Here is a 14607-nt window from a genome sequence, read left to right as displayed (position 1 = left end):
GGCGCGGCTCGGCTCGATTCGGCCGAACTCGGAGCCGCTCTCTGCGCTCGGCGCGGCTCGGCTCGCTTCGGCAGAACTCGGAGCCGCTCAGCGCACTCGGCGCAGCTCGGCTCGCCTCGCTTCGGCCGAACTCGGAGCCGCTCTGTACGTTCGGCGCGGCTCGGCTCGCCTCGCTTCGGCCGAACTCAGAGCCACTCAGTGCGCTCGACGCGACTCCGCTCGGCTCCCTGAGGGCGGGCAAGCGGCGGCGCCTCACGTTAAACTCGCCCGGCTCGGGGCTCTCCTGCTGCCGCGTCCCGCGGGCGGCCCGGCCATCGCACGGACACGATCGGGAGCGCGCCGTGGCACAGGAGCTCATTGGGCTGTGACCGCACTCGCGCTAATTAGCGCGCACGAGAGCAGCGGGCTCGGTTCGGCTGAGCTCGGCTCGGTTCAGGCAGCCTCGCAAGCTTGGCCTCGGTTCGCTCGAGGCCGTCAGGTTCGGCCGGTCCCGCCTTGGTTCGGCTGAGCTCGTTCCATTCGGCCGAAGGCGGCGTCGTTCGTTCGTGTTTTTATAAATATCTTTCTATATTGACTGTATATTTCTATATTTAGATTTATATTTCTATAATACTTCTTTTATTCAAAATAAAACCCCCATCTCTAGCCAAATAATTACAAAAAACCACCTTCTTTCAAACGATATTGAAATATTTTTATACTTAGTATAATTATACGCACATTTATAGTTATAGTTTCTTTTGATGCAGTGTATTATTAATTACATATAATATACATCAAATTCTAGAAATGGATTTAAATTATTATTTATGTATCATTTCTACTGCTACAACTAATTTTTTCTTGTTTTTAAACTTTTTATATATATATATCTGTATTTATTTATGATATATTCCTATACTTACATTTGTACCTTCATATTATTTGTATTTATAATTTTTATAATCAAAACCCTGCCTATTGACAAATAAAAAAAGCCTGTTTTATGTAACGATTTTAAAAATATTTTCATGTTTATAATTTTCATATTTATATTTATAATTTATTCTATATTACATGAGAACACACCTGCTCCTGCACCCCAGTGGGGCTCCCTCTCCTGGGGACCTTGGGGTGCCCCAACGGCATCAGAGCCCCGAGTCTTCACCCTCTTCTCCTCTATTTAGAAACTACAGTACAACTCTTTTCTGGAAACAAAGATATTACCTAAATCCTCTCCCCATGTCCCAGACAGATAGATATTCAGTTATTAGTTGGCTGGGCAGCAGTTTCTTAAATAGAATGATAAACAAGACGTGAACATTTTAGCTACAAGCAAATAGGCAAATCTGAACAAGGTACTGATGGCCAGCCACTGAAGTTATTTTGAAGCAATTTTTTAAACAATAAAATACTGATACCACAAAAATAAAGCAAAAAGCTAACTACTGGCTAAGAAAAAATTAACTTTTGACAGCAACAACATTCCAACCACAGAGGTTTTTTCCCAATGTCATACTTTATAACTACCTCTCTTGGGAATTCTTATCATGTATCCCAAAAGGAATAAATACCTTAGAGCGTCCTAAAGCAAAAAGTAGCACACATGAGCTCCTCACACTCCCGAGAGGCCAGCACAGCGTGCACTGAGTCAGCAATGAATTCTGCTCAGTGAAGGTCTGCAAACAAAGGTTCAACTGATGAATTTAACTGATTTTAAAGGGAGGTTTTCTAAGCACTGAAGCACAACAAAGAACAAGCAACAACAATTCTTAAAAAAATCTGCAAGTTTTATTTAGCATATATGTGACTGATTTCCACGCTGTGGCTTCTCACTTTGATTTGTCTGTAGGTTCAGGAAGATGACAATGCACACTCTGCCTTCCGTGAGCCCCCCACAGCAGCTGAGCGCTGCCCCGTGTGCTCAGATCATCAGGAACTGGATTACACGTGCCCGGATGGACTGGAACTGCTCTGCTGCAGATTCAGGAGACGATGGCAGAGAGGGGCTGGCCGAGGCGTCATCCCAATTCCATTTCTGTGTGACGAGAAGCGGTTTGTTCCCAACAGCTGCAACAATCCCCAGCTCCCTTCCACGGTGAGTACCGATGGCACACAAATGGCAGCCCGAGGAAATCGTGTTCTGGCCTCTAAGTGCTTGGGACAGGGTCTGATTTGTTGTTTTGTACTTGTATGAAGATTAGTACAACAGGGCTCTGATGGATGACATGGCAACACAGAATTAAAAACTCCTCGATAGGATTACATCGACTTCTAGGAGAAGACAAAAGCTTAGGACCCTTCTGAAATCTACTTTTAATCCAAAGCACGGGGATTGTCAGCATGCTGCACCTTCCAGCTTTTCAAAGCAGCTTCCCTCTGAAGACCAGGAAACATTGATTTCTACAGAAACAACGGGCAACCCCCAGGCTAATCTCAGCACTACTGTTTAATAGGGGACCTGCCAGCGTGCCAGTCCAGCTTCAAGTGTGCTTTACTTCAGTCTAACATCCCCACAAAATTCTTCTCACAACTTCCAACCCTGAAATCTTATCTTCCCCTAAAGCTTCTCTTCATTAGCAATTTCCAAGTAACATGGTATTTTTACAACATTCAAAAATGTCATGCTGGACTGTGCTAGAGAGTAATTTGCAAATATAAGCTTAGCAAAGTTTGAATTGACTTGTCCAGAGAAAAAAACTACAAGTGAACACCTACACCTGCCTACAAAGAGCTAACAAGCCCCTGGCAGCTGCCAGCATCAAAGCACAGCGGATGTTACTAATACAGGGTAAGGATAACAATATCACCTTCTGTTCTCTCCAGCTTCTTTTCCCTGCAGTCGTATTTTGCTTCTTATGATTTTTTTAGTCCCCGTATCTTCTTGGACAGCACCGAGCCCGACGACAAGGATACGAGAGTCTTTCCCTGCCGGGCGGAGAGAACCAGGAAAACAGTTAAAATAAGAACAGGGCAGTTTGAAATTCATACTTGCAACGAGAAGCAGCGCCTAACCAACAGAACAAAAGTAAACAAAGCATGACACCTCCCTGGGGACAGAAGACTTACAAACTCTCCAGGATTTACAATTCTAGCCACCAACCCCTTCAGGACAGCACCCAAGTGTCCCCTGGGGTGGTGCTGCACCAAAGAACCATCTGAGAGGTTCCAAAGAGTGAAATGCACAATATTTTGCAAAGACAAAAAATCTTGCAAAATAACAAAAATACAATAGATGTAAACTACAGGGCAAGAGTACAAGTGTTACCTTTGGGAGCTGGAACCATCCAGGTGAGCACCTGATAACTGGATCCTCACCAGAGTTTGAACCCTTCAGGACACAGAAGGGTTTTCCCCAGGAATTTCACAGACTGAGTTTTGATAGAAGCACGCTCGCCGGATCCTCAGAAACGTCACCCATTCTCCAGGCATCTGGAGAGAACTGCAAATGGCTCTCACGTAGTTGGAGCTGGTTCTGTAAGGTCTCAGGGTGAATTTCACCAGATGCAACCAAATTGGGCAACTCCCAGTGGGACAGAAGGAACCCAAAGCTTGGGTAAGCAGAGCTGCAGCAAATACTGAGGAAACAAACATAACAGCGTAAAAAATAATAAACCATCCTTTTTTTTCTGTTGCTTTTGTTTTTTTTTTTTTTCTTATTCAGATCAGCATAGCAATTAAAGAGAAGGTGAAAAACTCACCATTACTGAACATTTCATCACCTGTAAGCTGAGCATCCTTAGCATAGGGGACTCCAAAGTTAAAATTCACCGATCCCTGGGAAATAAAACCAAATATCGTATGGTAAACAATCAAACAGCAGACATAAAAATTTGTTTCCTCTAAGGACTTTCAGGTATGTATGTATCTTTGCATTACACATTAGAACATACACTTTATACCATCACCTAATACATAATAATTTACCTTTAAATTTTGATAGTATAGCATGAATTTTTAACTTAAACTGGTGATCTATTATTATTCAGTTGGTGCCTAAAGTTATTTCTGCTGTCACGTTCAAAAAAACATGAATTTTTTTTACTGGAATGAGCAATTGATTTCAAAGTCATCACAAGCCCACCAAAACACAAAGCTGGGTTCACTGGACGGGTCTGTGAGCTAGAAGTAGTTAGGCTTGTACTTCCCTCTTGTTCTTCCAGAACCAATAAATCCTGTCAACAAAACCAGGATCTTTAGCCCACTGCTGTGAAAGATTCTACAAGGATGATGGTTTGATTTGTGTTTAGAAGTTTTGATTTGAAATGGCCAGTCCAATGGATAAAGACAGTTTAAGTAGTATTACATTACTATTGCTATTATTTCTATTATGATTTTTACTAGTACTACTACTATTATTATCACCTGCTACTGGAAGAAACAAACCAGTAGTACCTATACTTAATTACTTTTATTTCCAGAAAATAATAAAGAAAAAGAACCAAACCAAAAAAAGTCACTTCCTACCTTTTATATCAAGGGATGAAAAATTTCTCTTGGGCTCTTCTCCAATTGATCAAGACTCATAGCACTGAAAGGCAAACAAAACAGTGCTTTATAGAAGGCCAAGTGCACGTTTCAAGGCTGAACCACCAACTGACTGCAGTGACAGCACTTACAACATGAATCGTTCCCAGAGCCTCTGTTCAATGGAATGTTCTGTGGAACTGCCATTTCTTTCCCAAAACACTAACTTCCAACACTTCCTAAACTTATCTTGTATTTTAAAACCACAGAAGTTAGTGAGACTCTGTGCGGAGATCAGCTTTAAATTTATTTCCTTCTAAAGCACAGAGCTCTGTTCCATCGCCCTTCCCTTAGGCTCTACACTGGATCATGGTGAGCATTTGAGGAGTGCTCAAGAACCAATTCGATTTCTCTCTTTTTCTAGTTCTCTCTATTCTTAAATAATGCAACACAAGTCAAATGAAAAATGACAAGTTCAGCATCAAAGTCACACTTTTTCCCTTTGTCTGCTCAAGAACAGGCTCTAAATCCACTTATTGCTGCCTTCAACGATTAAGACTTGCAAAACCATTTTGACATGTTTTACAGCTTTATCATAAAACCCACAGAACGCAAGCTCTGAATTACAGGAAAAGGTAATTCACAGGCAAATATCTAAAGAGACCACTTACTTGTAAATACATACCTTGATAGAGATCGCACTGAGAACGTTTCTGTGGGACTCTAAGGGAGACATATTTTCTGAGTATCCTGTAAACAAGAAAAGCTACGATATATTACAAGACATCCCCACCTTTTCTACATATTCAAATAGGATTTTTAATAAAAACAATTCAGTTAAAAAAGAAGGAAGAAAATCAAGGTAATTTTACTCAGCTATATTTACTCCCGATTTAGAGGGAAAAAAAAGTCACGGGTGCTGCAAAGAAAAAAAAAGTGAACCATAAACGCTTACAGTAGAATTTTAAAACAAGTGCTTGCATAAAAGAATCTTATGGAACGTGAAGTAGAAAAAAAAGTGAAACCACTATCAGACCTGCCTGTTTTCTCACCATTGTACAAGAAAATCCTAAAAGCATTATAAAGTCGCTGCCTGAAACCGGTCATGGGATGTAACCAAGAACAATTTAGGCATTTAGGCTAATCTAGACAGAAACCTTTTCTGGATGCAAGTGTCAAATCACAAGTTTTGTCTTTCAGAAGCTCGACAATGCTGGAAAGCATTTTCCCTGGGGCTCGGGAGGGCAGGGGCGGAAGGGGGGGTGGCTTTGCAGCTCGCACCTGTGCCATCCGAAGCATACAGCCCGCCCGCTCCCTGCGCTGGGCATTCTCCCGGCCATCTCTGGCTTTACCGCCCAGCGCCGCTCCATCCGCTGTCACGGCACCAAGAGCCACGAGCACTAACGCAGGCAGCAGCCCCGTCATGCCGGCGATACCGCAGCGCTCCCTGCTCGCAGCGCCCAACACACGGCGGAGCCGCCTCCGCCCGCAGCACCGGCAGCAGCCCGAGGGAGACGGCTGCAGCTCGGGGGCTCCTCCGGCGCCTCCGCCAGCCTGAGGGCAGCCAGCCCACCGGGACCGCGGCAGCGCCCGGTGCCGCTCGCCCAGGGCGGCTCCCGCAGCTCCCGGCCCGCGGCAGCAAAGCACCGCCTCACCCTCCGCCATCGGCGGGCGGCAGCGCCCCCGCCCCCGGCACCACTGAGGGAGGCCAAGGAACCGGGCGGATGCTCCTTCCGCGCTGCTCAGCTCCGTGCGGGCGGCCAGACGGAGGCTGCGCCCCTCCAGCATCGCTGTCCCGCGCGGGAGAGGCGCCGGCAGCTGCCCGCGCACAGCCCCACGCGGCCGCCTGGCACACCAGCCACTCATGTGCCGCGTCAGCCGTTGCGTCACACGCCGCGCCGGCAGCATGGCCTGCCGGGAGTTGGAGTCTCGGGCTGACAGCCACGGCTCCGTCCCCCGCCACTGGGAGCTGCAGTCTCTTCTGGGCATCAAACGGGTCCTTCGCCCCAGGGCGGGGAAGGACCTGAGGCAGCACCGCTCCTCCCCAATGCCCTCTCTTTTTCCCTCCAACTCTTTTTACTTTTTTCACTCTGTTTTTCACCACTTCCCTTCCCTTTTCCTTTTTCCTTTCCTTTCCTTTCCTTCCCTTCCCTTCCCTTCCCTTTCTTGTATTTCTGATCTTGGTTTACCTTTCCACCTTTAGAATAAAAAAGCAGCAGTAGAAACTTTCAGGCTACCCGAGAGTAAAAAAAAAAACTCCAAAACGAAAATGATTTAAAGAAAACTATTTATGGGAGCCTGAAATTTTCTACTGCTGCACGTGACATAGAGCTTTTATTCCTTCTTATAGATAGTTGATATTTTATATATATTTATCGTTTATATTGATGTATTATATTAATAACTATATATAATATGCACCTTATTCAAAAAATATACGGGAATTATTTTTTAAATTATTTACCACATCTACTGCTACAACTTATTTTTCCTTATATTTCTAATTTTTATATAAATCTTTAATGTGTTTATGATATATTTCTATACTTATATTTCTACCTTTATATTATTTGTATTTGTAATTTTTACACGAAAACCCCTGCTTTGGCAAAGAAAAAACAAAACCATCCATTATTTTAAACTACCTAAATGTTTTTTTATATTTATATTTATCATAATATACAACAAATGATAGATATAGATAGATAGATAGATATATCACATCCGTATTTATATCTATTTTATATCCATTTCCTATAATATTTTTCATAAAATATATGCAGTATTACTTGTATTATATATTGTATCAATTTATGTTATTTTACATTTACAATTTAATATTAATTTTTTATCTGTCTGCATATAGTTGCAATACATTTATATATTTGTATTTTTGTTTGGGTTGTATTTACATTTATATTCTCTATTCATATATCTAAAAACATACACAATACTCTATTAAAATTAGAATAACTTATTGTAACATATAATGACTTATGTTACATGTTAAATTTTAAAAATTGACCGAATATATAAAAATAAAATTGGCTCATTCCCATTGCTACACATCTATTTCTTTTGTTTCAATATAGTTAGAGTCATAATTGCATATTTAAAATCCAATTCCTAAATGAAATGACGAAACAAACAGCATCAAATTCCCACCAATGTCTTCCAAAAACATCAAGATACCTCCAACAGCCAAACAAGTGTCAGCGAAAAAACAAAGAACACTCTTTTCAATAACAATTCTCATCAGGACAGAAAAATGGAACCAAAATAAAAGAAAATCCTATAGAAACACACACAGCAAATTACAAAAAGTACTAAAAAAAAGTCAAACCAATCTACTAAACTCAAGCCAGTGCCACTCACCCTGAACGACGTTACTAAAAAAAAACCCAACAAAATTCTACCTCTACACTAACTCAAGGAATAAACAATCCTCTGTAAAAATAACTTTAAAACCTGAACTAATTAACAAAATGGAAAAACATCTCAACCACTAAAAACTAAGAAATTAACTACCCAAATAAATAAATACTTTAAAAACCCACCATATAAATACCCATGTTCCCAAAAAAAACCCTGATAAACAATACTCAAATACATTAAAAGACAACAACAACAACAACAAGAAAATAAAGAAACCAACAACAAGAATAATACCAAAAACCAGATAAACTTAAATCTGCAACCAAAAAATTATTCCCAACTGAATAAACCCATAGTGCCTCAAGCTATCAAAATAAAAATACCACCTAGAAACAAACACAAAGACTAAAGACAAACGTAACCATAAACAATGTCCCCCAAATTACCCGTAACCATAAAACATAAACTACAATCAAATAAACCAAACAAATAAAAGCCCTGGAAGACGATAAACACACATGCAATTATAAAGATTAAAAACCCGCTGCTATGAACGACAGGACGCTACCTCAAGCCCCCCAAAACAAACACTACACACTCACGCTAATAAAAGCCACCGCAACAGAATTAAAATCCGAACCGCTGCTTCGCGCTACGACCCGTAAAAACCATTGCGCGCCCTTCTAAACATAATACCCGGAAAAAAAAAAATAAAATCCGACTACAAAACCCAATCCAAAACAAACCATTATCATCCCTACCGGCACCGAGAACCGTGCCCACTCAGGAAGAACACCGTATCCCTTAGCGGACACCCGCTGCAAACCGAACCCAGCGATGCCATCAACGCCTCCAAAGCGCCTCCGAGCCACGGCACCGCCGAACTTGGAGGGCCGAACCCCGCGCTCGCTGCCGGCCCCGGACGGAGCGCGGCTCCCAGCAGGAAAGCGGCTCCTGCGGCGGCTGCTCCGGCACGCTGGGCCGGCGCCGTCCCGGGGAGCCCCGCCCGCTGCCCCTGCCCGGCGGGGCCGGCACCGGGCCCGGGGCTACCGGTGGCGCCCGAGCCCCGCGCCCGGAGCGGACGGAGCGGCCGGCACTGCCCGGGCCGGCGCAGCAGCGCCCGCGCTGCCTCTGCCGCCCTTGGCCGGCCCGGCCCGGCTCCGCTCGGCTCCGCACGGCTCCGCCACTGCCGCCCTCGGCCGGCCCGGCCGCGCCGAATCCCCCGTGCGCCCCGGCAGCTGCCCGGGCCGTGCCAGCAGCGCTCCCGAGTGGGAACGTTCCGGGCCGGGCCACGGGCACGGGGAGCGCCCTCCAATGCAGCGGGACAGCCCCATTGCAGCCCTGCAAATGCTGCCAGAGCTGCGGCTTCCCGCAAGCCAACCCCGAAACCGCAGACGGGACGCACCTCACTTCAACAAGGGCAAAGAAATGTGTTCTCCCCTCCAATTTCACCCCCTAGGAGAGCAGAAAAGAAGGGGCGCTCCCCAAATGAAAGCCTTCGACTGATGGGAAAGGGCGATTTCGACCTCCATTCAAACCCTTGAAAAGGAGGGACACCAGGGCTGCCCCCTCCATTTAAACCCGAGGGTGATGAAAATGGGGTGGGCTGCCTTCAAATCAAACCCATAATGCCACAAGAATACTTTTCCCATTCCCCTTAGAATAGAACGCAGGGATTCCCTGTCACCCCCGGGATACCCCTAACAGCCTGGAAAAGGCAGCTTTTCCTGCAATCAACACCCTTAAAACCACAAGTCAAGAGGGATCCCCTCAGGTCAAACGCAGACAATAAAAGAAGAACAGCTGTTTCCTTCTCCTTAATCCCTTTTGTCCTCATAAGCTCCACTTTTGTTCCTGGGGATCCGGGGAGGGACTGGCAAGATGAAATTGCAAAGGGGAAGGAGAAAATTCCCCGCTCCAAACCCACACGGGCTCACCTGTTCGGCTGCTGCTCCCCAGCACAAAGATTCGTCCCTCGGTGCCTCCTTTAAGCAATGCTCCACGTACCCAAGCGCGGATCCAGGTGTCCCCCCGACCCTGTGGGAAGCTCTCGCAGTCCTTCCATGAGACAGCGCCGGGAGCGGCCCACAAACCCCTCCACTCAGCAGTTCCATGCAAAAGGGAGCTGAGGCAAAGCCTCCCCCTAAAACAGCCTCGTCCCGGCCCCTCATCATCCTCACACTCACACCTGGTGCTGATCTGAGCCCCCATCACCCTCACAGTCACACCTGGGCTGCTCCGAGCCCCCATCATCCTCACACACACCTGGTGCTGATCTGAGGCCCCATCATATATTTTTCATATTTATAGTCGCATGTATATTTAGAATTTATATTACTGTATAATAAAAATTATATATTGCATCTCTTCATGTTATTTACATAGATTTCTATTTCTATTCATAGTTTGGTATTATATTTTTATATCTCTATATATTTATTATATATTTCTGTGTGTCAATTTACATTTCCATAGTACTTACATTATTTAAAATAAAACCCTGCCTCTAACAAAATAAAAAGCTAAGACACCCCTTTATTTAAAACACATTTAAAAGTTTAAAAATAATTTTGTTTGTCATAATTCTATTCACATCTATATTTGTAATTTTCATTTGTTATATTTATAGATATTATATATATTGGAGAGAATACCTTTTTATATAATAATAGATATATTCTTTTGACACAATAGATTTCTTTTACTTATATTTATATGTATTAAATATTTATTGATATCGACATATATATATGATATATTTGGATTTCTAGCTTTATATTTTTTATGAAATCTCCAGCCCATACCCCAACAAAAGCCAAACAATCCCCAATTTATTTAAACTATATTTAAACATAAATCCTGTCACGGCTGCATTGCACAGCAGTGCCCCAAGCTAATCTGACACTTGTTCATCTCCTGGACCTGAAACTGAACCCGCTCACCTTGATCGCACCTGGCAGAACCATTTTCGTACCTTTTTCTGGCATGTCTTGTTTTTGTTTTTTTTTGTCTTGAGTTTTTGTGGCCTTTATTGCCTCTCTTTCTTGCCTTGTTTCTTGGGGCTTTTACTCCCTTTTTCCTTGATTTTTTTCTGGCATTTCTTGGGGTTTTTTCTTTGTTTCTTCTTGCTCATCTTGTTGGGTTTTTTTTTTGGTTTTTCCTTGCCCCCCTTGGGGTTTTTTTTTTTCAGGTGTTTTTTGGTTTTTGTTTTTTTTTGTTGTTGTTTTTTTTTTCCTGGGTTTTTCTTGGCCTTTTTTTTTTCTTTTCTGGATTTTTTCTTCCCCATCTTGGTTTTTTGTTCTGATTTTATTTCTTGCCCATTTTGGGGTTTTTCTCTGGTCTGTTTTCAGGGATTTTTCTTGCCCATCTTGGGTTCTTTTCTGGGTTTTTTTTTTTTTTTCTCTGCCTTTCTTACGGTTTTTTCTGGTTTTTTTTTTTTTTTTTTCTTTATTTTGTTTTTTTTCCTGTTTTTTTTTTCTGTGGTATTTCTGGGATTTTCTTGCCCATCTTGGATTTTTCGGGGAGGGGGGGTTTCTCACCCATCTCGAGTTTTTTTTTTTATGGGGGTTTGTTTTTTGTTGTTTTTTTTTTCTTTTCTTTTTCTTTTTCTTTTTTGTTTTGTTTTTTTTTCCCCTAGGTTTCTCCTTGCCCTCCTGGTTTTTGGGTTTTTTGTCTGTCTTCCTTCCTCCCTTCCTGTCCTTCCTTCTTTCTTCCTTTCATTTCCTTTCCTTATTTTCTTTTATTCTTTTTCTTTCTTTCTTTCCCTGCATTTCTAATCTTGGTTTTCCTTTCTAGCTTTAGAATAAAAGAGCAGCAGAAGTAACTTTCAGGCTACCTGGGATTAAAAAAACTCCAAAACGAAAATGATTTAAAGAAAACGATTTATTCCCTAGGAGCCTGAAATTTTCTACTGCTACACTTGACAGAGAGCTTTTATTCCTTCTTATAGATAGTTGATATTTTATACTTTATACAGCGCCCCCTGCCGTGTGCACCGGCGCACTGCAGGCACAGCGATCCCTGCCGTCTGCACAGGCGCACTGCAGGCACAGCGCTGCGGCGTCGCCTTTTACGACAGTCGCGCTTTACGGCCCCTTTTAAGACAGTCGCGCTTTACGGCCCCTTTTACGACAGCCTTGCTTCACGCCACCTTTTACGACAGTCGCGCTTTACGGCACCTTTTACGACAGTCGCGCTTTACGGCAGTCTTTACGACAGTCGCGCTTTACGGCACCTTTTACGACAGTCGCGCTTTACGACAGTCTTTACGACAGTCGCGCTTTACGACAGTAGTTACGACAGTCGCGCTTTACGACAGTCTTTACGACAGTCGCGCTTTACGGCACCATTTACGACAGTCGCGCTTTACGACACCTTTTACGACAGTCGCGCTTTACGGCCCCTTTTACGACAGTCGCGCTTTACGGCCCCTTTTACGACAGTCGCGCTTTACGGCCCCTTTTACGACAGTCGCGCTTTACGGCCCCCTTTACGACAGTCGCGCTTTACGGCCCCCTTTACGACAGTCGCGCTTTACGGCCCCCTTTACGACAGTCGCGCTTTACGGCCCCTTTTACGACAGTTTTTTCTTGCCCATCTTGGCGTTTTTTCTGTGTTTTTTTCTGGGTTTTTTCTTGCCCATCTTGGGGGATTTTTTCTGAGTTTTTTCCTGGATTGTTCTTGCCCGTCCTTGGGTTTTTTCCCAGGTTTTTTTCCTGTTTTTTTTTTTTTTTCCTTGGTTTTTTAAGGTTTTTCTCTGGTCCATCTTGGTTTTTTTTCCTGGGAGTTTTCTCGCCCATCTTGGTGTTTTTTCTGGTTTTTCCTTGCCCCCCTTGGGGGTTTTTTTTCAGTTTTTTTTTTTTTTTCCTGGGTTTTTCTTTTCTGGATTTTTTCTTCCCCATCTTGGTTTTTTGTTGTGATTTTTTTTCTTACCCATCTTGGGATTTTTCTCTGGTCTGTTTTCAGGGATTTTTCTTGCCCATCTTGGTTTTTTTTCTGTGGTTTTTTTTTTCCTCTGCCTTTCTTATGTATTTTTCTGTTTTTTTTTTTTTTTTTCTGGGCATTTTCATGCCCATCTTGGGGTTTTCTTCTGCGTTTTTTCCTTGCCCTTGATGTTGTTTTATGGGTATTTTTGGTTTTGTCTTTATTTTGTTTTTTTCCTGTTTTTTTTTCTGTGGTATTTCTGGGACTTTTCTTGCCCATCTTGGATTTTTCGGGGGGGTGGGGGGTTTCCTCGCCCATCCCGAGTTTTTTTTCTGTGGGTTTTTTTTTTTGGTTTTTTTTTCTTTTGTTTTTTTCTTTTTCCTAGGTTTCTCCTTGCCCTTCTAGTTTTTGGGTTTTTTTGTCTTTTTTTGTCTTTTCTTTCTTTCTCTCTCTCTCTCTCTCTGCATTTCTAATCTTGGTTTTCCTTTCTAGCTTTAGAATAAAAAAGCAGCAGTAGTAACTTTCAGGCTACCTGGGAGTGAAACAAACTCGAAAACAAAATGATTTAAAGAAAACTATTCATTCCCTGGGAGTCTGAAATTTTCTACTGCTGCACTTGACAGAGAGCTTTTATTCCTTCTTATAGATAGTTGATATTTTATACTTTATACAGCACCCCCTGCCGTGTGCACCGGCACACTGCAGGCACATCGCCCCCTGTCGGCTGCACAGGCGCACTGCATGCAGAGCGCTGCGGCGTCATTCGGTTCTGTTTAAACTCGGCTGAATTCGGCTTGGTTCGGCTCTTGGTCTAAACTCGTTTCAGTTCAGCTCTTCGGCTAAACTCGGTCGTATTCGGCACGTTGTCTAAATGCAGCTCAAGTCGGCTACAGTCGGCTATCGGTTCCAGTCGGCTTTCATCGGCTCTTGGTGTAAACTCGGCTATTTTCGGCTGCACTGGGCTCTTCAGTTCAAGTTGGCTGTTTCCGGCCACACTCGGCTCTTCGGTTCAAGTAGGCTGTTTCTGGCCACACTCGGCTCTTCGGAGCAATTCAGCCCGGCTCGGCTCCCTCAGGGCGGGAAAGTGGACGCGAGAGGACCCCGGCACAGCGAGGTGTTTACCCAGATGCCTGTAACAAACCCGCCAAAATACGCTTGCCCGCGGCGCCCCTGAGCCCACAGCATGTCTTGAGTACACATGAAACGCCACAGAAAAATCTGTCGGGGCCGCAATGACGCCAGTATTCCATGCAGGCAGTCCAGTTACACCCACCCGGTCCTCCACTTCCCCGCCCTTTTCGCCGCCATCTTGAGAAGGTCAACCAAAACTCCGCGACATCAGCCACGCGCCACTCCCAAGCTGGCGGCCTCTCGGTGCAGGGCTGCAGTACCACGCTCTGCCCACAAGGCGGCAGCACTGCCGCCCGCCCCAGCCGGGGGCGCAGCGCGCCTCGGGGCTGCGGCAGCGAAGGTGGCAAAAAAGAACAGGGGCGACCCCCGCCGAAAACTGCTCTGAAATAAATGCCCCAAAACAACCGGGAAGAGGGAAAAAAACCCGTCTGCCTCTAATCTAATAGGATAAAAGACAAAACAAAACACTACACAAAAAAAAAAAAAAAAAAAAATTTTAAAAATAAATTGATGTCTTTTTGGTTTAAGTTTTTTTTTAAGTATTTTTTCATATTAATATTCACATTTCTATTTACAATGTATATTGATGTACACTGTCCATTTATACATTTCTTTTTATAAATACATTTCTATTCCATATTGCATATATCCCTAAAACTTTAATTTATTTGTATATTTTTATAATTATTTTTACATAGTAAGTATGTATTTCTGTTACTATTTTTACTTCTG

The 14607-nt window shown here is 43.7% G+C and overlaps 1 long non-coding RNA gene across 4 annotated transcripts; it reads right to left on the bottom strand.

Moving 5' to 3' along the window:
* Nucleotides 1-1748: 1748 nt before the first annotated feature.
* LOC134431715 (uncharacterized) lies at nucleotides 1749-8699 on the bottom strand. 4 transcript variants are annotated; one of them, XR_010031062.1, is made up of 7 exons: nucleotides 8583-8699; nucleotides 5132-5196; nucleotides 4447-4510; nucleotides 3681-3756; nucleotides 3248-3557; nucleotides 2790-2907; nucleotides 1749-2195 (listed from the first exon to the last, which is right to left on the bottom strand). It is a non-coding gene; the product is annotated as an uncharacterized LOC134431715 (long non-coding RNA). The 4 variants fall into 4 exon arrangements; XR_010031061.1 differs by lacking the exon at nucleotides 8583-8699 and adding an exon at nucleotides 5728-5840; XR_010031064.1 differs by lacking the exon at nucleotides 8583-8699 and adding an exon at nucleotides 5728-5840 and having other exon boundaries at nucleotides 1749-2129.
* Nucleotides 8700-14607: the final 5908 nt, after the last annotated feature.

Source organism: Melospiza melodia, chromosome Z, assembly GCF_035770615.1.
Source record: "Melospiza melodia melodia isolate bMelMel2 chromosome Z, bMelMel2.pri, whole genome shotgun sequence".
Lineage (NCBI taxonomy): Eukaryota > Metazoa > Chordata > Aves > Passeriformes > Passerellidae > Melospiza > Melospiza melodia.
The sequence above is the reverse complement of the archived record's forward strand: the minus strand, read 5'-3'. Positions and strand labels throughout refer to the sequence as shown.